Raw genomic sequence first — 27,357 nt, 5'->3', positions numbered from 1 at the left:
TGACAAGATAAGGAGTCACCTTATCTTGATAAAGGAGACAAGAATATACAATGGAGAAAAGACAACCTCTTCAATAAGTGGTGCTGGGAAAACTAGACAGCTTCATGTAAAAGAATGAAATTAGAACACTCCCTAACAGCATACACAAAAATAAACTGAAAATGGATTAAAGACCTAAATGTAAGGCCAGACAGTAAAACTCTTAGAGGAAAACATAGGGAGAACACTCTATGACATAAATCACAGCAAGATCCTTTATGACCCACCTCGTAGAGAAATGGAAATATTTTATAAACAAATGGGACCTAATGAAACTTCAGAGCTTTTGCACAGCAAAGGAAGCCATAGACAAGATGAAAAGACAGTCCTCAGAATGGGAGAAAATATCTGCAAACGAAGCAACTGACAAAGGATTAATCTCCAAAATTTACAAGCAGCTCATGCAGCTCAATATCAAAAAAACAAACAACCCAATCCAAAAATGGGCAGAAGATCTAAATAGACATTTCTCCAAAGAAGATATACAGATTGCCAACAAACACATGAAAGGATGCTCAACATCACTAATCATTAGAGAAATGCAAATCAAAACTACAGTGAGGTATCACCTCACACCGGTCAGAATGGCCATCATCAAAAAATCTACAATCTATCAATGCTGGAGAGGGTGTGGAGAAAAGGGAACCGTCTTGCATTGTTGCTGAAAATGTAAATTGATACAGCCACTATGGAGAACAGTATGGAGGTTACTTCCAAAACTAAAAATTGAACTACCATATGACCCAGCAATCCCACTACTGGGCATATATCCTGAGAAAACCATAATTCAAAAAGAGACATGTAACACAGTGTTCATTGCTGCACTATTTACAATAGCCAGGACATGGAAGCAACCTAAATATCCATTGAGAGATGAATGGGTAAAGAAGATGTGGCACATATATACAATGGAATATTACTCAGCCATACTCAGAAATGAAATTGAGTTATTTGTAGTGAGGTGGATGGACCTAGATTCTGTCATACAGAGTGAAGTACGTCAGCAAGAGAAAAACAAATACCATATGCTAATACATATATATGGAATCTTAAAAAAAAAATGGTTTTGATGAACCTAGGGGCAGGACAGGAATAAAGACGCAGATGTAGAGAATGGACTTGAGGAGACGGGGAGGGGGAAGGGTAAGCTGGGATGAAGTGAGAGAGTAGCATTGACATATATACGCTCCTAAATATAAAATTGATAGCTAGTGGGAAGCAGCTACATAGCATAGGGAGATCAGCTCGGTGCTTTGTGACCACCTAGAGGGGTGGGATAGGGAGGGTGGGAGGGAGACGCATGATGGAGGGTATATGGGGATATATGTATACATATAGCTGATTCACTTTGTTATACAGCCGAAACTAACACACCATTGTAAAGCAATTATACTCCAATAAAGATGTTAAAGCAAAAAAACCCAGTAATCTTTAAAAGAGAAAACTATTTAAAAAATAATATGTATATATAGTGTGTGTATGTGTGTGTGTGTTTGTGTGTGTGTAACACATCACAACCAAGTAGTGTTTATCACAGGAATGCAAGGTTAATTTTTTTTTTTAATATTTATTTATTTATGGCTGTGTTGGGTCTTCGTTTCTGTGCGAGGGCTTTCTCTTTTTTTTTTTTTTTTTCACACACACACACTGTATTTTATTTTTACAAGAGATAAATAGACTGACACCAAGCATTGTACATGGATGACCACAACAAAAGCAACAATGATTGCAATTACCAAACATGAAACACACTCATACTATGTCATAATATTGACATTCAGTCCAGTAATCCTTCACTGTAACAGCTCCTTTACTTTGCAGTGAAAATTGATTTGTATATTCTTTGCCTCTGAGTCCTTGTGGGATTTTTTTTTTTTTTTTAAATTCAGACAGAAAGTCACACAAATTATACTCATCCTCATCAGTTCACTCAGTCCCATGTAATTAATTTTTTTTTCATCCTGATCTTTTGTTAGTACTTTTATGAGTTCATCAGTTTTTCATTAGAGTTCTGAAAATGCTTATTCATTCAGTTCCGCAGTACAGTCAGTTACCAGAAACCTGTACTTGTCAGAGTCTTTTCCATGAATTTCTTGAAGATGAAACCCTTTTATAGGAACATATTTGCAAAATCATCAGAGTACACCCAGAACTGTCTGTAAATGACAAAAGACTTAAAAATGACCACGGTTAAAGATTTGATGAAAGTTCATAATAATGCAGTTGACAAGAAAATTAGTTATTTCTGAGATATACATTTTAAAGTAATAACTAGGATTATTACTTATAACATTATACCAGAACATATAAGATTTTTAGAAATTTCATGCAATGTCTGAAACATTTATATTAACATATTTCCATACATATTTCCATACAAATACAAATATAAGATTTTTAGAAATTTCATGTAATGTCTGAAACATTTATATTAACATATTTCCATACAAATACAAATATAAGATTTTTAGAAATTTCATGTAATGTCTGAAACATTTATATTAACATATTTCCATACAAATAACCCAATGAAAGTTTAGTATTAGTTGTTTTGTTTGTTTTTTTATACTGCAGGTTCTTATTAGGCATCAATTTTATAGACATCAGTGTATACATGTCAATCCCAATCGCCCAATTCAGCACACCACCATCCCCACCTCACCGCAGTTTTCCCCCCTTGGTGTCCATATGTCCATTCTCTACATCTGTGTCTCAACTTCTGCCCTGCAAACTGGCTCATCTGTACCATTTTTCTAGGTTCCACATACATGCATTAATATACGATATTTGTTTTTCTCTTTCTGACTTACTTCACTCTGTATGACAGTCTCTAGATCCATCCACGTCTCAACAAATGACTCAATTTCGTTCCTTTTTATGGCTGAGTAATATTCCATTGTATATATGTACCACATCTTCTTTATCCATTCGTCTGTTGATGGGCATTTAGGTTGTTTCCATGACCTGGCTATTGTAAATAGTGCTGCAATGAACATTCGGGTGCATGTGTCTTTTTGAATTACGGCTTTCTCTGGGTATATGCCCAGTAGTGGGATTGCTGGGTCATATGGTAATTCTATTTTTAGTTTTTTAAGGAACCTCCATATTGTTCTCCATAGTGGCTGTATCAATTTACATTCCCACCAACAGTGCAAGAGGGTTCCCTTTTCTCCACACCCTCTCCAGCATTTGTTGTTTGTAGATTTTCTGATGATGCCCATTCTAACAGGAGTGAGGTGATACCTCATTGTAGTTTTGATTTGCATTTCTCTAATAATTAGTGATGTTGAGCATCTTTTCATGTGCTTCGTGGCCATCTGTATGTCTTCTTTGGAGAAATGTCTATTTAGGTCTTCTGCCCATTTTTGGATTGGGGTGTTTGTTTCTTTGATATTGAGCTGAATGAGCTGTTTATATATTTTGGAGATTAATCCTTTGTCCGTTGATTCATTTGCAAATATTTTCTCCCATTCTGAGGGTTGTCTTTTCGTCTTGTTTATGGTTTCCTTTGCTGTGCAAAAGCTTTGAAGTTTCATTAGGTCCCACTTGTTTATTTTTGTTTTTATTTCCATTACTCTAGGAGGTGGATCAAAAAAGGTCTTGCTGTGATTTATGTCAAAGAGTGTTCTTCCTATGTTTTCCTCTAAGAGTTTTATAGTGTCCAGTCTTATATTTAGGTCTCTAATCCATTTTGAGTTTATTTTTGTGTATGGTGTTAGGGAGTATTCTAATTCCATTCTTTTACATGTAGCTGTCCAGTTTTCCCAGCACCACTTATTGAAGAGACTGTCTTTTCTCCATTGTATATCTTTGCCTCCTTTGTCATAGATTAGTTGACCATAGGTGCGTGGGTTAATCTCTGGGCTTTCTATCTTGTTCCATTGATCTATGTTTCTGTTTTTGTGCCAGTACCATATTGTCTTGATTACTGTAGCTTTGTAGTATAGTCTGAAGTCTGGGAGTCTGATTCCTCCAGCTCCATTTTTTTGCCTCAAGACTGCTTTGGCTATTCGGGGTCTTTTGTGTCTCCATACAAATTTTAAGATGATTTGTTCTAGCTCCGTAAAAAATGCCATTGGTAATTTGATAGGGATTGCATTGAATCTGTAGATTGCTTTGGGTAGTATACTCATTTTCACAATGTTGATTCTTCCAATCCAAGAACATGGTATATCTCTCCATCTGTTGGTATCATCTTTAATTTCTTTCATCAGTGTCTTATAGTTTTCTGCATACAGGCCTTTTGTCTCCCTAGGTAGGTTTATTCCTAGGTATTTTATTCTTTTTGTTGCAATGGTAAATGGGAGTGTTTCCATAATTTCTCTTTCAGATTTTTCATCATTAGTGTATAGGAATGCAAGAGATTTCTGTGCATTAATTTTGTATCCTGCAACTTTACCATATTCATTAATTAGCTGTAGCAGTTTTCTGGTGGCAGTTTTAGGATTCTCTATGTATAGTATCATGTCATCCGCAAACAGTGACAGTTTTACTTCTTCCTTTCCAATTTGTATTCCTTTTATTTCTTTTTCTTCTCTGATTGCCATGGCTAGGACTTCCAGAACTATGTTGAATAATAGTGGTGAGAGTGGACATCCTTGTCTCGTTCCTGATCTTAGAGGAAATGCTTTCAGTTTTTCACCATTGAGAATGATGTTTGCTGTGGGTTTGTCATATATGGCCTTTATTATGTTGAGGTAGGTTCCCTCTATGCCCACTTTCTGGAGAGTTTTTATCAGAAATGGGTGTTGAATTTTGTCAAAAGCTTTTTCTGCATCTATTGAGATGATCATATGGTTTTTATTCTTCACTTTGTTAATATGGTGTATCACATTGATTGATTTGCGTATATTGAAGAATCCTTGCATCCCTGGGATAAATCCCACTTGATCGTGGTGTATGATCCTTTTAATGTGTTGTTGGATTCTGTTTGCTAGTATTTTGTTGAGGATTTTTGCATCTATATTCATCAGTGATATTGGTCTGTAATTTTCTTTTTTTGTAGTGTCTTTGTCTGGTTTTGGTATCAGGGTGATGGTTGCCTCATAGAATGAGTTTGGGAGTGTTCCTTCCTCTGCAATTTTTTGGAAGAGTTTGAGAAGGATAGGTGTTAGCTCTTCTCTAAATGTTTGATAGAATTCACCTGTGAAGCCATCTGGTCCTGGACTTTTGTTTGTTGGAAGATTTTTAATCACAGTTTCAATTTCATTACTTGTGATTGGTCTGTTCATATTTTCTGTTTCTTCCTGATTCAGTCTTGGAAGGTTATACCTTTCTAAGAATTTGTCCATTTCTTCCAGGTTGTCCATTTTATTGGCATAGAGTTGCTTGTAGTAGTCTCTTAGGATGCTTTGTATTTCTGCGGTGTCTGTTGTAACTTCTCCTTTTTCATTTCTGATTTTATTGATTTGAGTCCTCTCCCTCTTTTTCTTGATGAGTCTGGCTAATGGCTTATCAATTTTGTTTATCTTCTCAAAGAACCAACTTTTAGTTTTATTGATCTTTGCTATTGTTTTCTTTGTTTCTATTTCATTTATTTCTGCTCTGATCTTTATGATTTCTTTCCTTCTGCTAACTTTGGGTTTTGTTTGTTCTTCTTTCTCTAGTTTCTTTAGGTGTAAGGTTAGATTGTTTACTTGAGATTTTTCTTGTTTCTTTAGGTAGGCTTGTATAGCTATAAACTTCCCTCTTAGAACCGCTTTTGCTGCATCCCATAGGTTTTGGGTCGTTGTGTTTTCATTGTCATTTGTCTCTAGGTATTTTTTGATTTCCTCTTTGATTTCTTCAGTGATCTCTTGGTTATTTAGTAACGTATTGTTTAGCCTCCATGTGTTTGTCTTTTTTACGTTTTTTTCCCTGTAATTCATTTCTAATCTCATAGCGTTGTGGTCAGAAAAGATGCTTGATATGATTTCAATTTTCTTAAATTTACTGAGGCTTGATTTGTGACCCAAGATGTGATCTATCCTGGAGAATGTTCCGTGCGCACTTGAGAAGAACGTGTAATCTGCTGTTTTTGGATGGAATGTCCTATATATATCAATTAAATCTATCTGGTCTATTGTGTCATTTAAAGCTTCTGTTTCCTTATTTATTTTCATTTTGGATGATCTGTCCATTGGTGTAAGTGGAGTGTTAAAGTCCCCCACTATTATTGTGTTACTGTCGATTTCCTCTTTTATAGCTGTTAGCAGTTGCCTTATGTATTGAGGTGCTCCTATGTTGGGTGCATATATATTTATAATTGTTATATCTTCTTCATGGATTGATCCCTGGATCATTATGTGGTGTCCTTCCTTGTCTCTTTTAACATTCTTTATTTTAAAGTCTATTTTATCTGATATGAGTATAGCTACTCCAGCTTTCTTTTGATTTCCATTTGCATGGAATATCTTTTTCCATCCCCTCACTTTCAGTCTGTATGTGTCCCTAGGTCTAAAGTGGGTCTCTTGTAGACAGCATATATATGGGTCTTGTTTTTGTATCCATTCAGCCAGTCTATGTCTTTTGGTTGGGGCATTTAATCCATTCACGTTTAAGGTAATTATCGATATGTATGTTCCTATGACCATTTTCTTAATTGTTTTCGGTTTGTTTTTGTAGGTCCTTTTCTTCTCTTGTGTTTCCCACTTAGAGAAGTTCCTTTAGCATTTGTTGTAGAGCTGGTTTGGTGGTGCTGAATTCTCTTAGCTTTTGCTTGTCTGTAAAGCTTTTGGTTTCTCCATCAAATCTAAATGAGATCCTTGCCGGGTAGAGTAATCTTGGTTGTAGGTTCTTCCCTTTCATCACTTTAAGTATATCATGCCACTCCTTTCTGGCTTGCAGAGTTTCTGCTGAGAAATCAGCTGTTAACCTTATGGGAGTTCCCTTGTATGTTATTTGTCGTTTTTCCCTTGCTGCTTTCAATAATTTTTCTTTGTCTTTAATTTTTGCCACTTTGATTACTATGTGTCTCGGCGTGTTTCTCCTTGGGTTTATTCTGTATGGGACTCTCTGCGCTTCCTGGACTTGGGTGGCTATTTCCTTTCCCATGTTAGGGAAGTTTTCGACTATAATCTCTTCAAATATTTTCTCTGGTCCTTTCTCTCTCTCTTCTCCTTCTGGGACCCCTATAACGCGAATGTTGTTGCGTTTAATGTTGTCCCAGAGGTCTCTTAGGCTGTCTTCATTTCTTTTCATTCTTTTTTCTTTAGTCTGTTCCGCAGCAGTGAATTCCACCATTCTGTCTTCCAGGTCACTTATCCGTTCTTCTGCCTCAGTTATTCTGCTATTGATTCCTTCTAGTGTAGTTTTCATTTCAGTTATTGTATTGGTCATCTCTGTTTGTTTGTTCTTTAATTCTTCCAGGTCTTTGTTAATCATTTCTTGCATCTTCTCAATCTTTGCCTCCATTCTTATTCCGAGGTCCTGGATCATCTTCACTATCATTATTCTGAATTCTTTTTCTGGAAGGTTGCCTATCTCCACTTCATTTAGTTGTTTTTCTGGGGTTTTTTCTTGTTCCTTCATCTGGTACATAGCCCTCTGCCTTTTCATCTTCTCTATCTTTCTGTAACTGTGGTTTTTGGTCCACAGGCTGCAGGATTGTAGTTTTTCTTGCTTCTGCTGTCTGCCCTCTGGTGGTTGAGGCTATCTAAGAGGCTTGATGGGAGGCTCTGGTGGTGGGTAGAGCTGACTGTTGCTGTGGCGGTCAGAGCTCAGTAAAACCTTAATCCACTTGACTGTTGATGGGTGGGGCTGGGTTCCCTCCCTGTTGCTGTGGCGGTCAGAGCTCAGTAAAACCTTAATCCACTTGACTGTTGATGGGTGGGGCTGGGTTCCCTCCCTGTTGGTTGTTTTGCCTGAGGCAATCCAACACTGGAGCCTACCCGTGCTCTTTGGTGGGGTTAATGGCAGTCTCTGGGAGGGCTCACGCCAAGGAGAACTTCCCAGAACCTCTGCTGCCAGTGTCCTTATCCCCACGGTGAAACAGAGCCACCACTCGCTTCTGCAGGAGACCCCCCAACACCAGCAGGTAGGTCTGGTTCAGTCTCCCCCAGGGTCACTGCTCCTTCCCCTGGGTCCCGATGCACACATTACTTTGTGTGTGCCCTCCAAGAGTGGGGTCTCTGTTTCCCCCAGTCCTGTCAAAGTCCTGCAATCAATTCCCACTAGGCTTCAAAGTCTGATTCTCTAGGAATTCCTCCTCCCGTAGCCGGACCCCCAGGTTGGGAAGCCTGACGTGGGGCTCAGAACCTTCACTCCAGTGGGTGGACTTCTGTGGTATAAGTGTTCGCCAGTCTGTGAGCCACCCACCCAGCAGTTATGGGATTTGATTTTACTCTGATTGCGCCCCTCCTACCATCTCACTGTGGCTTCTCCTCTGTCCTTGGACGTGGGGTATCCTCCTTGGTGAAGTCCAGGGGCTTCCTGTCAATGATTGTCCAGCAGCCAGTTGTGATTCTGGTGCTCTCGCAAGAGGGAGTGAGAGCACGTCCTTCTACTCCGCCATCTTGGTTAATCTCTCGCGAGGGCTTTCTCTAGTTGTGGCAAGTGGGGGCTACTCTTCATCGCGGTGCCTGGGCCTCTCACTGTCGCGGCCTCTCTTGTTGCAGAGCACAGGCTCCAGACACGCAGGCTCAGTAATTGTGGCTCACAGGCCCAGCTGCTCTGCGGCATGTGGGATCTTCCCAGACCAGGGCTCGAACCTGTGTCCCCTGCATTGGCATGCAGATTCTCAACCACTGCGCCACCAGGGAAGCCCCAAGGTTAATTTAACATTTGGAAAATGTCTGAAAAAAATCAATTAAATTCACAAAATTAACAGAATAAAGGAGAAAAAAAATATAATTCACAACACTGATCATATAAACAGGAAAATCATATGCTATATGGTTCACATGAAGCATTAGACAAAATTCAGCCCCCATTATGTTTTTTTTAAAGGAAACAATGAAAGAATTTCCTTAATTTGAGAAAGGCATTTCTTAAATACCTAAAGCTAACTATATTCTACCTAATAGTGAAACATTGAGTGTTTTTCCTGTAAGATCAATAGCAAAGTTATTAGATAATTATCTTCAACATTGTACTGGAAACTTTAGATAGTGTAATAAGAAAGGAAAATTAATAAAAACCATAAATATTGGAAATTAAGAAGTAAAACTGCCATTATTCAGGAAGGCCGTGTGTATACATAGAATACACTATAGAATCTATGAAAAAATACTAGAATAATTGAGTTTCTTGACATTGTAGCATATAATGTCACTATATAAAAAATCAGTTATTGTTCTATGTACTAGCAACAAAAAATGGAAAATGAGAACGTTTTAAAATACCATTTGCATTAGAATTAATGAAAGCAAATACCTAGGAATGAATCTAATGATCAAGGTGCAACCACTATACTGAAAACCACAAAACATTGCTGAGAGAAATTAAAGATCTAAATAAATGTAAAGGTATGCCATAAAAAAAAAAAAAAAAGTATGAGTATGCCACAGTAGGACCTCAGGGGCACGGCCCCTACCCCCCGTGTTACTCATGCATTAATTATATGTTGTGAATATAAAAGAAGAGGTGCCATATAAATCTTATTATGCAAATCCTTTTTTGTTATCTAGGAGAAAATGCTCAAATACATGTTCTCACGAAATACAAGAGAAAACACAAATACTAACGCTCATAATAGCATATCATATAATTTCCAACTATCCAGAGACACAAAATAATGAAGTAGTTTAGTGCTCAACATTGAGATAAGTCAAAGCTCTTCATAGGTGGGATACTTAATTATATTTAAATAAAAAACTCCAAAGAGTCCTAAACTGTTTTATAGGTTAATTTTGTCCTTTTATAAAAAATGTGTTTGTGAAAATTATTTCCCCATATGAAAAAAAAAAACCCTATAACTGAGGAAAATGTTTTGAGAACTGTTCTCCCCTGAATCTACAAAGATAGATTCAGAAGATGGCACAGATTCCAAGCATGGCCTCTTCTTAATTCTCATTCTCACTTGCTTTGATTTTCTCTGAGAAATATTCCTCGAATAATGGTGCCTGGGGAATTGTGACTCTTAGATCTGAGTTACTTCATGTTCAAACATTTGGTTTGTTTATTAAATAATTAATCATATCTGTCCATACCTTTAGATCCTTTGGAATTCAATGGAGGCATGCAGTTAAAAGGTTTGAGCCTTCAATTTATTAAAAGGATGACTTCAGTTAGTACAAGTAAATTTACCATGAAAATAATGATTTATCTTTACATACTGGGTAGCTAAGGCATGTGCTTTTTATTTCTATATGAATCTGATTATTTTAAATTGCCTTTTAAAAAATCTTTTTATTGAGATGTAATTGACATATAATTTTGTGTAAGTTTAAGATGTACAGTATGATGGTTTGATACATTTATATATTGCAAAATGATTACCAGCCTAGAGTTAGCTAACACCTCTATCATGTCTCATAATTATCATTTCTTTTTTGTGATGGGAACAATTAAGATCTCTTAGCAACTTTGAAGTTTATAATACAGCATCATTGTCTATAATCACTATGCTGTGCATTAGATCTCCAGGACTTAATTTATCTACTGGTTCCAAGTATGTACCTTAAACAACATCTCTCCAGTCAAAAGCCACATAAGATTATTCAAATTTGAAGCAGATAATGAAAGAGGTATTGGAACTATTTTTAAATTTATTTTTAAAGTTTATTCAGGTTTATTTCTCCCTATTAATGAGACCAGGTCACTTCAGTACCACACTCAGCCTGCATGCATGGCCTCTCACAATGTTTGCTTGCCGTTTAGATGCTCAGTTGAGTAAGGACACTGTTGAGGACATCATCCATTATGCTGACCAATCACTTTTGCAGAGATGAATATGTGTTTAAAAATTTCCTTTCAGATCTTGCATGAAAGATTTTGTCCCAAAGAGCTCATATGCGTATGTGATTCTTATGAGAAAATTGGACAAAGGAGAGATATATTTTTTTCTTTGCCTTGACTGTTAGAAAAGAAAGAGCTCCAGCATCACTTCTGGGAAATCGTCCCAGTCCTTCCCAGATGATATCCATTTATTATGTGATGTCACAGCATCATTTTGCTTCCTCCAGACCACATAGTTCTTAAATGTACATCCTTTGTATAATTATGTATTTTTTTCTGTAACACATCATCGTGTAAACTATAAAGGCCTGCATATAAATTTTTATGCATCATTTGTTTTCTAATGAGCAAAATAGTCCCATAACACGAGTGGAATTTAGAGAAGAAAATATTGCCAAATATACCAGTAAATCAATTTTAGTATTAGTAGCTTCCCTGGACTATTTTTAAGAAGTCATTTCAAACAGAGATATTCCCTCATTTTCCCCATATTCTTCTTTTATCTATCTGTCTATCATTTATTTTCTATCACTTATCCATTTTCTATATATTATCCATCATGTCATCTGTGTCTATTTATCTATCAATATCTACCTATCTATCATCTGTCATCACCTATCTATCACTAATAAAACTGTTTACTAAATTTTAGTGGTTGTAGCATTTTACATTATTTCTCAGATCAGTCATATTTTCCAATCACTTGCAATTTTTTAAGAATTGTTGGCTTTGAGTTTACAATTGATGTGGTTGTCTCTAGCTGTTCTTCTGTCCAGCTCACTGAAAACAGTAATGATTTCAGACTCTTCCATTAGTTTCCCACGTTTTAATAGCCAACATATTATTTATGAAGTGGAATCCCCTTTTAGTTAATGATGAACTAAGAGAAGTTGCTTAATGTTGATATTACAAGACCTGCCTGTGTTGTTGACCAATAAGAAGTTTGATAACAAAACATTTAAAGGGAGGACCCATTTAATTAGTTGGCTTACTTTTGTTAATTCCTATTTAGTTTTTATCCATGGAGCATTGTTAATGACATTTGGCTATGTTTCAATATTTTATAAACTATAAAAGAATAAATATATAAATTTTACTTTTTTATCAGATATTGCCTTTCCATATGATTATTGCACAATCTAGTAGTTTTACTCTTAGAAGACACATTTCTGTTTCATGTTATATCCTGTTGCTTCATTTCTATGATGATTTCTGCATCTCTGCCAAAGTTCCTTCATTTAATTAAATCAAATTCCCTTCATTCAGTCAATCTTTATGGTTTAATAATAGAATTATTTCTTTCTTTAAAAAAAAGAAATATTGACATATGTGTTAGAATGTGTTTTATTAGAGCCAAATTGTTATAGTAATTGTATTTTTAAAAAGAGTTTTAAATTAATACCCATTAGAGTACATTTATAAGACGATAAAATTTCAAACACTTTCATAGCCTTTACACTCAAGACTAACCATCCAAAGTCCAAATTTCCTTCCAAATTTAATTGTTTTTAGTCTTGGTATTTAATTTTCTGAGAAATTTATTTGACATATGGTTGAAAACATTTAAAATAATTGAATTTTAAAATGACACTCACCATAGATAATTTCATATGTTGAATCAATGCCAAATTAAGACAATCTGAAATTTGCTTAAGATTTTGGCCTAAATGATAGATTTCCTTTCTATAATTTTACTAATAGATCTGTAGTAAATCCAGTTATGTTTTGATGTACATATTTTTTCCAATGGAAACTTTTTTAAAGTGTAACCATTTGATATATAACTTCATATATTGTTCCTTTCAGCTTCTTGGGATCAAACGTGAAGTTACCTAACGTTCGAATTTTACATTTTAAGGAAATTATTTAAGCACCTGTTTATAAGAAGTAAATCTTCATAGATCATTATTGAAAATGTGTTACCTTAATCATTTCTAAAATTTAGTTTTCTTATGAAAATAGGTACATGTTTAGTAGCAAGTGAAGCATATATCTAGGTAATAATATTATTAGGTTTTGAAGCCTTAGTGAATATTAATATCTGAAAGTGTCTCATTGTCTTTTAAATATTCAATATATGTTGTCAAAAATTCTGATCTCAACTTCTGAGTGTCTTTGTTTGCTTTCTCAATACTCTTTTATAGAATATTTTTGTAAATTTTTAGCGTAGAGTGCTTTAATTAAGGATTTAATTTGTTAAAATTATTTCTTCATTGATGATTACAATTTTATCCATTTGGACCTTGAGCTTAAATGAAATATTATTCCAGTCTGACAAAATATCTAAATGTTTATTGCTTTGAGATTTTAATGATATAACTTTTGAGCTCTATTTGCCTTCAACATTATGTCACTCAGTAAAAATCCACTCACATGTTTTCTTGAAATAAATTGGTTCAATTTTACTAATTCTGGCTTATTGTCAGAATATATTTCTATCTGTTCGGATTTGCAGTGTCATAAATTTTCTAGGATATTGTATATTATTAATATCTTTTCTTTTTTTCTCTACTAATTTAAAGATTCATGCTTATTATAGTTAAAAGGTATGAACACGTATCCAAACTTAGCTATCTTTTTATTCCATGGTTTTTGTATTATTGTTTTACTAAAAATTTCCTAATTTATAAATGTACACGCTACATAATAAGAACTCACATAAGCATTGCCCAGGTGAATGTTAAAGGCAGTCTGAAAATAAACTATTTAAGAATAGTAGCAGCAACTAAGTAATTTGTTTTTATTTTATTTATTCATTAAAAAATTTTTTTTGGTCATGCTGCACAGCTTGCAGGATCTTAGTTCCCTGACCAAGGACCGAACCCGGGCCCCGGCAGTGAAAACGCCGAGTCTTAACCACTGGACCGCCAGGGAATTCCCACAAGTAAGTAATTTGAATATGATAATCTGGTGAGTCTACTGAAGCTTAGAACACATTATAAAGAATGTACATTCAGTCATTCTGTACATGATCCCAGATTTCATATAGATTTGTAATTATAAAATGTCTCTATTGCTAGTATTGCTTCCCCACTTGAAGAATTCTTTGTATGCCATTTAGATAGGTAACCTAGGTTTTTTGCTCTTTGACTTTTTGATAATGTTTTTGTGATGAACTTTTTCAAAGTTTCACTGTCAACATTTCCAGCTTCTGTATTAACATATTTATGTCTTATATACAACATCATTAATCCTTTTTTCTAAACTTTTGACACTCTTGATTTTATTTAGGGTATATTATCCATTTATATTTTACACAATTAGTAATATTTCTTGGTTTAGATGCAAAATTTTAAGATATTTTTGAGGCTTTTTTTTTAAGAGAAGTTTTAGGTTCACAGTAAAATTGAAAGGACAGTACAGAGATTTCCCATCAACTCCCTGCCCCCACACATACATAGCCTCCACCATTATCAACATCCCCACCAGAGTGGGGCATTTTTTACAATTGATGAACCTACATTGACACATCATAGTCATCCAAAGTACACAATTTACATTAGACTTCACTGTTGTGTTCATTCTCTGGGTTCAGACAAATGTATATTGACTTGCATCCATCATTATAGTATCTTACAGAGTATTTTCAGTGCCCCCAAATTATTCTATGCTCTGCCTATTCACCTGTCACCTAATGCCCAACCCCTGACAAACAGAATAATTTACTGTGTCTGCAGTTTTGCCTTTTCAAGAATGACATGCAGTTGGAATCATACACTATGCAGACTTTTCAGATTGGCTTCTTTCATTTAGCAATATGCATTTATGTTTCCTTCATGTCTTTTCATAATTTGATAGTGCATTTCTTTTTAAAGCGGAATAATATTTCATTATGTAGTTATATCACAGTTCATTTACCCATTCACCTACTTGTAAGGCATCTTGGTTGCGTCCAACTTTTGGCAATTATGAATAAAACTGCTATAAACATACATGGGTAGTTTTTTGTGTGTGCATAAGTTTTCAAGGCGTTTGGATAAATACCAAGGAGTGTGATTGCTGTATATGTTAAGAGTATGTTAGGTTTTGTAAGAAGCCACCAAACTGTCTTCAAAGTAATTGTACCATTTTGCATTTCTACTGGTAGTGAATGAGGGTTCCTGTTGCTCCGCATCCTCACCAGTATTTAGTTTTGTCAGTGTTGGAATTTTTTTCCCCTTCTAATACGTTATGTAATGGTATCTTGCTATAGTTTTAATTTTCATTTCCCTGATGATATATGATGTGGAACATATTTTCATATATTTAAGGACCAACTGTATATCTTATTTAGTGAGGTGTCTGTTAAGAGTGTTGGCCCATTTTTAATCAGGTTATTTGTGTTCTTATTATTAAGTTTTAAGAGTTCTTTATATATTTTAGATAAGAGTTTATTATCATATGTGTATTTTGGAAATATTTTCTCCCAATCCATCACTTGTCTTCTCATTCTCTTGACATTGCCTTTTGCAGAGCAGTTTTTAATTCTAATGAACTCCAGCTTATCAGTTATTTCTTTCATGGATTGTGCCTTGGATTATATCTAAAAGTCATCACCATATCCAAGATCAACTGGGTCATCTAGGTGTTCTATGTTTTCTTCTAGGAGTTATAGTTCTGAATTTTATAGTTAGGCCTGTGATCCATTTTGAGTTAATTTTTGTGAAAAGCATAAGATGTGTCTAGATTCTCTTTTTTTTTTTTTGCATGTGGATGTCTAGATGTTCTACATTTGTTGAAAAGATAGCCTTTGCTCCATTGCATTGTCTTTGCTCCTTTACAAAAAAATCAGCTGATTAAATTTGAGTGGGTCTATTTCTGGGCCCTCTGTTTTGTTCCATTGATGCATTTGTCTATTCTTTCACTAGTGCCAAAGTCCATCAACTTTGTTCTTCAGTATTGTTTTGGCTATTCTGGGTCTTTGCCTCTTGCTATAAACTTCAGAATCAGTTTGTTGATATCCATAAAATAATTCGATAGGATTTTGATAGAAAGTGCAGTGAATCTATAGGTCAAGTTGAAAAGAACTGATATCTTACGTTCTTAATAGTGAGTCTTCCTATCCATGAACATGGAATATCTCTCCATTTATTTAGTTCTTCTTTGATTCCATTCATCTGAGCTTTACAGTTTTTCTCATATAGACTTTACACATTTTGTTAGATTTATATCTAACTACTTCATTTTTGGGGGGTGCTGATGTAAATGGCTTTGACTATTAATTTCGAATTCGTTTTGTTCATTTCTGGTATACAGGAAATGACTGACTTTTGTATATTCACTTTGCTATAATTTGTAATTTTTATTTGTTCCAAGAGCTTTTTTCTTTGTTTTGGATTTTCTACATTGATGATCATGAGATCTGTGAACAATGACAGTTGCACATCTTCCTCCCCAATCTGAATACATTTTGTTTCCTTTCTTTGTTTTATTGCATTAGGTAGGACTTCCAGTGCCTTGTTGAAAAGGAGTGGTGAGAGGGGACACCCTTGCCTTGCTCCTATGCCTTTTCCTAGTGAAAAAGCTTCTAGTGTCTCACCATTAAGTTTGATATTAGTGTAGGTTTTGATATTGTTTATGAAGTTGAAGTTCCACTCTATTTGTAGTTTACTGAGTGTTTTTATCATGAAAGAGTGTTGGATTTTGTCAAATACTTTTTTTGCATCAATTGATATGATCATGTGGTTTTTATTTTTTAGCCTGGTGATGTGATAGATTATATTAATTGACTTTTGAATGTTGAACCAGTCTTGCATACCTGGGATAAATCCCATTTGGTAGTGGGTATATAATTCTTTTCATATATTGTTGGATTGATTTATTAATATTTTGTTGAAGATTTTTACACCTTATGTTCATAAGAGCTATAGGCCTTAAAAAAAAATCAGATCCTGCTGTTTCTGGGTTGTAGGCTTTTCCAGTACCCAACTCAAGATACAAAGAAGGCAAAAGAAAACTCAAGAAATTCACCAACATGTTATTCCTTGAGTCTCAGATTCCCCATCCAGTCCACCTATTTTTCTCTACCTTTGGCATCTGATGTTTGTTTCATACACACTGTTCACAATTTTTAGCTGTAATTAGTGGGAAGAATGTGGGGAAATGTGTCTACTCCATTTTTACTAGATTGGGAAGTCTCCTTTTCATTACATTTTGTAATTGTTTATTTGTGATATTTAGGAAAGCTACTGATTTGGTGTAGATTTTTCTAAGCCAAACGCTTTATTGAATTCTTATTATAGTTCACATAATTTCTTTGTTTCAGGTTGATAGGTTTTCTAATTAAAATATAATATGAAAATAATTTTAGTTTTGACATTACCTTATCAATATTTGTAACTTGTTACTGTTTATGATATTGGGTAGGGGCTTAGAACATGCTTAAATATTTTTTCTTTTTCATGTGTCTTTTGGTATTGCATAACTCCAATTATTTCTGAAAAGAAGTAGAGACAAAAACATAAATTAATATTTATAAGCATATGCTTATAAATATGTTAACATGCTTATGATATGTTAACAATAAAATACTTCCTATCCATTTTTTAAGTCCTGGCTCAAAATCACCTCCTTTAGAAAGTGTTCTATTATTATTTTCACCAAAATTTGTTCTCCTCCATCAAAACCATACTTTTGATGGTATGGTATTTAGCATGTAATTTGACAATTAGTAATACTCAATTTATACTCAGATTCTATGTTGTGTGGGATTTTTCTGACTGCTGAACGTGTCTTGTTTTTTTTTCTCTAAGTATATTTCTTGAGAACAGGTGATAAGCTCAGTTAATCTCTTCACATCCTTATAGAACCTACCAATATTCTTAGTTCATGGAAGTTTATCATTTTGTGTATTTGGAATCAATAGACATGTCCCATCTCATGTCCGTGGAGTTATCCACCTTTTCCATCCTCTCACACAGTATTAGGAAGCATATGTCTTTTTTGTATGAATTAATCTCAATATTGTAAAGTTTCTGATGCAGCTCTCCTTCTATAAACATATGATTCTTATTTTATTAAGACTAGAATTGGAGCTTCATGAATATGTTACATACATCATGGCAAGAGATTACCTAGATGTGATCAGAAAATGGGAGGAAATGAATAATTGGACAAAAATCAGTAGAGTGGCTCTAAAACTCTCTCCCTAAAGCTTCCTTTCTTTCACTCTTTCAGTATTTCCTTTCAATATTTGTCCTTTCTCTATTTAGAGATTCCAGACACTTTCGCATGTCCCAGTATAATTTTGTGTTTCGTGTTTCTGAATTTTTGGAAAAAGTAAGGATGGTTTCCCTATATGAAAGGGCACCAGTCAGGAAGATCAGGCTATGAAAGCTCAGAAGGCAGATTCATACTGTATGTTTCATGTATATACCTTTATTTTATTTAAATTCTTGACTTGTCAATTTTTATGAAAACCTGTAAGTACAGCAAAGCAGTCAAGAGTTAAATTATATGGAAATTCACTTAAGATGATTTCCTAGTTTTAAGCTCTTGCACCTCTTTCTGGATGGGCATGAGGAAGAGGGTGTGGAAATTAGCTTTTGGACGGCATGGGATTGAGAAAGATCAGCTTAGTGGGCAAAGCTCTGAAAAGCAGACTTCTGTCTGCCGGAACATGCACACTAAGGGACGTGGCTTTCCCTAATCCTTTATCCTGGGTGCGCAATAATGCAACATCCACCAGGAAATTAAAGCTTTAAAATGACAGTTATGAATTATATTGATGGCTAGTAAAGAAGGTGATAAAAAATTGCATTTCTGAAAATTATTTTGATGAGTCTCTTGATCAGGTTCTACAAAAGATGATTTGTGAGTTGTAATTACAGTTGGGTGAATGCCCTGGTTCTGTGGTTTGGGACTGTTAGAAAACACAGGCAAAGCATTTAGAAAATTAAAGATACTCGCATTGGGAGCTGCTGATACGAAAGAAAACTTCAAGGTTCAACATTTTAAGACTCGATGAATGCATTCAGATTTTTAGACTGCATCATCAGGAAATTCACTGTGGATGTGGTAGTCAAAATTAAATTGCATAAGGTAGCCATGTCTAGAGAGATAACAAAATAATTTTATCAGTCAGTATAAATGCAGTATAAATAAAATGAAAACTAAGGTGGCATATGAAAGCCAGCATACAGCTCACACCTTCCCCAATTTGTTACCACCTGAAGGAAAATTAATATTAGGGAGTGTGAAATTTTAATGATTGGTCTTCAGACTGAAGACTCATTTGTACAGTGAATACTTATATCAAAATTCATATACTTAGAATCATTTTTTAACATCTTTATTGGAGTATAATTGCTTTACAATGGTGTATTAGTTTATGCTTTATAACAAAGTGAATCACCATACATATATCCCCATATCTCCTCCCTCTTGCATCTCCCTCCCACCCTCCCTATCCCACCCCTCTAGGTGTTCACAAAGCACTGAGCTGATCTCCCTGTGCTATGCGGCTCCTTCCCTCTAGCTATCTATTTTACATTTGGTAGTATATATGGGTGAGTTAAATGTGACCTTCTCTAGTTATCAAAAAATACAATGTTGATAGACATCGTGAAAAATCAACTTTATTAAATGCCACTGATTCCTAATTGACTTTTTACCGACAATAACCTATTAGCTCTTCTTAATCCAGCAGCTTGATGCTGTTGTTTAATGAAATTATACATGTAGTTAGTAATTTTTAAAATTGTGCTCTGGTTATCAAAGTCCATATTGCCTATTTCTCCTACTGCCAGTCCCACAGCATATATGGATTGAATTAACCCTCAGTTTGATCATTATATCATTGCTCTACTGCCAAAATAAAGTCACTACTGGATAGAAACCGTAGTCTTCCAGTTGATGTATTAGAAACAGCACAGTGATAAGAGAAGCATTCATTTAGTGCTTTAAGGTACTGAAAAATCTATGTAGACTAAATAACCAAGTTGATTATTTGTGCTGAGACAGTAATTTAATAAAATCGCTCTTGTCCATTATATTTTATATACATGTGAAATTTATATGAATGAATATAATTTATGCATGCATACAGAAAAAAAATCATCTATCTTACACGTGCAATGGTGGTAAGATTTCAGAATTAACTGCAACAATTGGTCAGTTAGTGAATATTTTATTGTTTCATCTTTGGTCCCAGAGCACCAATAAAAATAAGATTATTTATATTCATAGTTCTGAACTTCAAATTATAAATTGCAACTGGGTTATGTAATTGACTGGTTATATATCCTCTGGTGTCTTTAGGGTTTTAAATTCTTTCTCCAACATATCCATGCAGATAATTCCTTCCTCCTTAGAAGATTTATGCCTGCTGATAAAGACACTACACTGAGTTCGTTTGCCTACATTATGCATGGTCTTCTTAAATTTATCCTGCTTTCTCTCATGCCAAGCACCCAGGCTCTGCTTTTATTTTTTAAATGTCACCATTCATTGGGTTCAGGTAGACATACTTCTTAACATCCATCATATTTTCTCAGTGAATAATTGGGACAAATACAAGTGTACCTTCTTTCCATTGTATTTATTTTGTAATAAATATTGTTTTTTCAGTTGTATTATAGATCATTGGAGGGCTGAGGCTGCATTTCTTATCTCTTTTTATTTCTAGTATTTGCCCCAGTGGCTTGTGCCCCCATGGGAGTTAATATATGACCTCTCTTCAAAATACTTGTAAGAGGGCCTGCAATGAAAAAAATATCTCCACCTCTACATTTTTGAGAGTCTTAATTGACTGCTTGGAAATTTTTTTTTGTGTTTTTTTTCATGTTCATCTTTTAGATCTAAGTGTCTGTATATCAACCACATGACATCAGCTTTTAGAAGAATCCTGTGTTTTATTGGATGACCTTTTAAGGAGAGGCCAGAATTTCTTGGTCATCACAAAGCAGACTCTACAAATCGTCATGAATTCTGTTACCTCGGCAGAATTTAAGAGTGCAAGGAGGGGACCAGTTCCATAACCTCCACAAAGAGTGCATCTGTGGCCCAGATGGGGTTCTCTTCAAAGGGTAGACAGCATCAGCTTCTACCTCTCTTGCCTTTGTGCCAAAGTAGTTTTACCTGTTGATTCAAGATTGAATGATTTTGAAGACAAAGGCTCTGTGAGATCACCTAGGGCTTTTTAAGTTCCAAATACTACACATTTTTCCTAATGCTTAATTTAAGCATTTCCTATTAAAATTGTTAGGGTACCACATCATATCTTATTTTAATTTTCACACACCCACTGTATAAATCCTTATTTAGTTTCGATACACTGTTTGGATTGTTTGTGCCTGATGAAAAATGTTCTTGCTAGAGAAGGCAGAGCACCTGTAAACAGGCAAGAACAGAATGGAACCTCAAAATATTTAAAGTGTATTCTGCATGGCAGAGCATCTGCTTGAAAAGATGTCTGTGTCACTCTGGATAGAAACCATAGTCCTCCAATTGATTATCAGAGACAGCACAGTGATAAGAGAAGCATTTATTTAGTGCTTCAGGGTACTGAAGAAAATCTGTATAGACTAAATAACCAAGTTGATTATTTGTGCTGAGACAGTAACTTAATAAAATTAACCTACAGATTCTTGTAGGTTGTTGATTTCTGCAGAGGGAGAACACCTGAGGTGCTTGACTTCCAATGACCCACCTCAGGCTTACAGGTACGCTGTAGTGTAGCAACTGCCATTATTTAGGTCATGTTCCTTCTGAAAAAATAAAGTAGAAAATGTTTGCCAGAAGGATCTTACGTGACATTTCAAATAGCAAATAGATTAGTGGGGCATGTGGGAGTCTGACTTTTGGAGGCATCTTATAATATTTTCACAACAAATCATTCTGGGGCGCAGTCACTGAGATGTAATTTGAGAAACAAAACCTAAATAGCATTAGAGGGCATGTAATTCTTTTTCTTACAGTTTTTCTTAATTTTACCTCTTTCTATTTTATAAATATAGATAGGTGATATATATATTATATCATATGTAGTATGATATACAATATAATACAGAATACATAAAATAATATATAATGTACTATATATAAATAAATGTAATATATTCTATTTATCGTCTATTTATCATCTATCTATCTATTGAGAGATAATTCTGTAATTAATTTCATACTGTGTAACCGTATTTTTAACTGTTTGGTTTAAAGTAATAACAGAGTCACATGGAGTTGTAAGAAATAATACATAAGGACCCCCTATATCCTTCACCCAGTTACCCCAATGATAACATTGCCCATAACTATAGCATAGTATCACAATGAGGAAAATAAATTTGGTATAATACATACACCCTATTCAATCTACCAGTTTTACTCATGTGTGTGTTTAGTTCCTGTGTAATTCGATTGTATGTGTGGATCTGTGTGAGCACCACACAACACAAGGACACAAGAATGGTTCCATCACAGGTTCCCTGTGCCACTTTTTCACAGACATGGCCACCTCCCCACCTGCTCCCTCTCTAAATCATGGCAACCACTAATTACCCATTCTAAAACTTTGTCACTGCCGTGTTGCTATATAGATTTATTCAGTATATAACATTTTGAGATGGCCTTTTTCATGCAGTTTAATTTCCTTGAGATCCACTCAAGTTGTTGCTTGTGTCAAGAGCCTTCTCCTTGTTAAACTTGAGTAGTATTCCATCATATGGATGCACAACAGTTGTTTACTAAAATCTGTATAAACAGTTTGGTTAACCATTCAACCATAGTAGGACATTCAGGTTGTTTCCAGTTTGAGGCTATTACAAAGAAAGCTGCTATGAACATTTGTGTGATGTGCAGATTTCTGTGTGAAAATAAGTTTTCATTTTTCTGGTATAAATGTCCTGCAGTGTAATTTCTGAAGTGTACAGTAAGCTCATGTTTAGTTTGTAAGAAACTGTCACGTCCTTTTCCAGAGGGGCTGTATCATTTTACATTCTCAAAAGCAATGTAAGGAAGATGCAGTTTAATATGACTTATTCATATTACCCGTTTCTCCTTGAGTGAGTTTTTGTAGATCATATTTTTCAAGGAATCAGTATATTTCATATAAATTAAAGATTTTTTCAATCATAAATAGGTATTGCATTTTGTCAAATGTTTTGTTCTGGGTCAATTATATTATCATATGATTGATCTCTTTTAGCTCATAAGTATGCTGGATTACTTTGATTAATTTTTAACATTGAACCAGCCTTACATATCTAAAATAAAATCCACTTGAACATAATAAATAATTCTTTTCATGCATTGCTGATTTTATTTGCTAATATTTCGTTGAGGATTTTTGCATCAAAGTTCATGAGAGATACTAGTCTGTATTTCTTCTACTCTGTCTTCCTTTTTTTCCTTTATTATTGTCTTTGTCTGGTTTTGGTATTATAGTAATACTTAACTTCATAAAGGAAGTAGCCCTCCTGCTCAATTTTCTGGAAGAAATTGTGTAAATTTGGTTTTTATTTTAAATGTTTGGTAGAATTTTCCAGTGAAATCATCTGTCTGTGGAGTGGATTTTTTTGTTTTGTTTTTTTGGTCTTGGTTTTTGTTTTTCAGGGGTTTAAAATTACAAATTCAGTTTCTTTAACAGTTATAGTACTAGTTTAGTTTGGTTACCTCATTCATCTTTGTTGAGATTTTGTAGCCTGTTTCTCTAGGAATTGATCCATTTTTTTCCCAAGGTTGTCATATTTATGAACATAAATTTGTTTGCAGTATTCCCTTATATTTCTTATACTTTGCTGCAGGAGCTGTTGTGATATTCTCAATTTCATTCCTATAGTTAGTTATGTGTCTTCTTTCATTTTATCTTTGCTAATCTTGATGGAGAGTTATCAACTTACTGATTTTTTTTTGATGAACAAAGCTTTTTGTTTTGTTGATTTTTCTCAATTGTTTACCTATTTTAATTTTAGCTGATTTCTACTCTGTGAATTTTTCTTTTCTACTTTTATTATGGGAATTCTGCTATTTTTTTTTCTAGTTTCCTGAGTTAGATTATTGATTTAAGACCTCTGATATTTTATGGCAAACATTTACTGCTATAAATTTCCCTCTCAAAAGTGTTTTAGATGACTTCCACATGTTTTTATTTTGAATTTTCATTTTTGTTTAGTTCTAAGTATTTTTATAATTTTTGGCACTTCTTTTTTGACTTTTGGATTATACAGAAGTGCACTGTTTAATATTAAAGTGATTGTAGAATTTCCTATTTTCTTTCTGTTATTAATTCTAATTTGACTTCATTGATGTCACAAAACATACCCTGTATAATTTTAATGTTTTAAATATTTGAGCTTGGTTTTGTGAATCAAAATATAATCTGTCTTAGTGTTTGTTACATGGGTGCTTGAACAAGCTGTGATGGAATGAAGTGTTGGGTAATGTCAGTTAGATCCTATGTTGATTGTGTTGTTCATTTCTTACTAGTTACTAGTTATGGTTGCTTTTCTAAGGCATCAGACCCACAGATCTCCTTACACTGCCGTTCTGGAAATGGAACCCCTGATAATGAGATTTTGAAGCAATGTTTCCTTTGTCTTCTAGTTACTACTGGCATTCTGCTAAAATTCTCCTGATATTTTTTCTTAATTTGTAAATGCTTTAGTTTGATGGGTTTTTTGTTTCATTTTGAAATCTGAAGATTCACTTTTATATATTTTATTGTTTCTGTCATTAGTCACTTTGAAAGAGTTTACATTAATAGTCTATAAAAATTTGAAGCCATCATTACAGTTTCCACAACGTTGTAAAAACTCATATAAACATAGTTTAATTGATAAGAAATTTAATGAGAATTTTAAGGAAACAAATAGGAATATAAATGAGTGAGGACTATGTTAATTATTTTCTATTTAAATGCTAGTTGCTGTTAATCTGTTTAAAAATATGATTAATTGAGGTGGGTATTTATGTGTAACAAATGCTGTCATTTTTTTTTAATGTAAGGCTATTTCATATAGGAACTAACAGGCCAAATTTTGTAAATCCTCAATTACTTCATATTTACTAAGAGTCAACTATGTTAGCTTTCATTCAAACTGATTTATATATGCCACATTCATATCTATCTTAATAGACATTAAATTTATTGAGATCTTCTCATTTTTTGATTTTTGATTCCCACTGTGCTTCATAGAGAGGATTATGCATAGCAACCTTGCAGGGGCTTCTTTTTGTACATTTAAAGCACTTGAGGAAAAAAAAAACAGCTTTCTTACCAACGTTTATGTTGAGTCAAGATTGACCCATGAAAAGCCAATTATAGTCTAATGCCAGCATTTATTTAGAGAAACTATAATAATCTCTATGGAATAAAGAGAAAAGCACTTTTGAATATTTTAAAATATTCTCTCTTAACAATACTTTTCCCTCTACCAAGGTATGTTCTTGATGCACTGTCATGGCTGCTTGAGATCTCCCACTGCACTGCCATTTTCTGGAACTTTCCTAACTTCCAGTACACCTCTCTGCCCCTCATTTGTCCCCTTGTCAGAGGGCATGCTCAATTTTAGATGTCTAGACAATCTGATAATTATTCTGACCTGTTGTGTGGCTGAATGGTATATTTTACTTTCATTTTTCTTTTTTCTTCCAGGTGAGATATTTACATTTTTATTTGATGTTTCAGTGTCAAACTAGAGGACTAACTTTATCTTGAGTTTATTTGGGATAGTTTCATACCCAAGAATATTCTGAAGGGTTATCTGAAATATTATAAAGGGTTATGTAATTATATCATGAGGTCTGTATAGTTTTCCAAATCTCCTTTCTTCAACAAATATGTATTTATTGAGTTCCTATTAAATTCAAGGCACCATGGTAGACATTGCAAATCAAAAATATAAATGAATGAATGAATGAGTGAATGAATGAATGAATAACAAAATGTGGTCATGGACTTTTAGAGTCTGATAAAATCAACCCTGCATAAATCTACAGCACGAAATGTGTTAGACAATGAATCCTTGTTTGATAGATTTAAACTAGAACCTTGTACAACTGACATTTACTTAAAATTATCTACTAAAAAGTAACAATGTTAATCAAGTTAACTAGAATCTGAGATTCTTGTTCATCATTGTTTTATTGGTTTTTTAAAAAATTTTATTTATTTTTATTTTTTGGCTGCATTGGGTCTTCATTGCTGCGCATGGGCTTTGTCTAGTTGTGGCGAGCAGGGGCTACTCTTCTTTGCGGTGTGTGGGCTTCTCGTTGTGGTGGCTTCTCTTGTTGCAGAGTACGGGCTCTAGGCGCTCGGGCTTCAGTAGTTGTGGCTCACGGGCTCAGTAGTTGTGGCTCGTGGGCTCCAGAGCGCAGGCTCAGTAGTTGTGGCGCCCGGGCTTAGTTGCTCTGCGGCATGTGGGATCTTCCCAGACCAGGGATCGAACCCATGTCCCCTGCAATGGCAGGCGGATTCTTAACCACTGCGCCACCAGGGAAGTCTCTCTTGTTCACCTTTGAATGCTGTTCTACTAGTATGCTTTTTAGAATGATGGGATTAATTAATATTTGAAAAATAAATAAAAGATTAACCCAATTGTAATTTGCAGGAAAAAAGTTGCACTGATACCAGAACAGTTATCTGTTATATATCTAAGAGATATATGACGTATATATGACAAAAGCTAAAATAAAATTCATCATTTTTCCCTGGAAAGGTTTATTCTTTAAATAGTATAACACACTTGCCTAAATATTTATAAATAGATAACATAAAAAGAGATACCTCTAATGACTCAAAAGAGAAAATCTAAAGAAGAGTAAGAACCTATTTTGAAATAATAACTATTTTATTATTTATGAAGCCTCTCAGTTGAACTAATCACTATAACAGCTTTCTACAGTAAGTAGTAATTGTCTGTTTCAAGATGGAAAAAAGGGAACATGTCTTTATATACTTTTCATTATGTGACTCTGCTTAAATCATTCTCTGTGAATGACAAAACAATGGTGTATGAAACTCACTGCTAGGCTGCAAACTGCAGGGAGACCATAAACATACAGAATATTTCAACGAATTTCTGAATGAAAGAAACTTAATGTTTCAACATTGACTGGCAAAATGAAGTTGCATAAGCTACAGCTAAATACATGTTCAGGCAGAGTGTAGGAGGGAGCTGACCCCCAGAAGAATGGCGTGGAGGCATGACCTCTGAAATTGCAAGGTCAAAGTGAGATGTGGTGTGGAGGGAGGTTACTTATGATTGTCAACCTTTCCATTTCCCTGTTTCAACTTTACAAACAATATGCTGCCAGCAAAGCATTCACACCTAGCGTTCCAACCCCTCAACACAGTGGAGGTTTATTAACTAGATATTGATCACAGTGTCTGGGATGAACCATGCAAGGAAGTCAGAGTGAGTGTCAGTGTTTTAGAACCAAGCCACAGTCTTGAATAGTGGGTGGCAACCTCCACAAATGGTTTGCTCCAGAAATAGTTCACTCCATACGCACAGAATCACCAGTCAG

This window comes from Balaenoptera ricei, chromosome 2 (assembly GCF_028023285.1).
Source record: "Balaenoptera ricei isolate mBalRic1 chromosome 2, mBalRic1.hap2, whole genome shotgun sequence".
Classification (NCBI taxonomy): domain Eukaryota; kingdom Metazoa; phylum Chordata; class Mammalia; order Artiodactyla; family Balaenopteridae; genus Balaenoptera; species Balaenoptera ricei.
The sequence above is the reverse complement of the archived record's forward strand: the minus strand, read 5'-3'. Positions refer to the sequence as shown.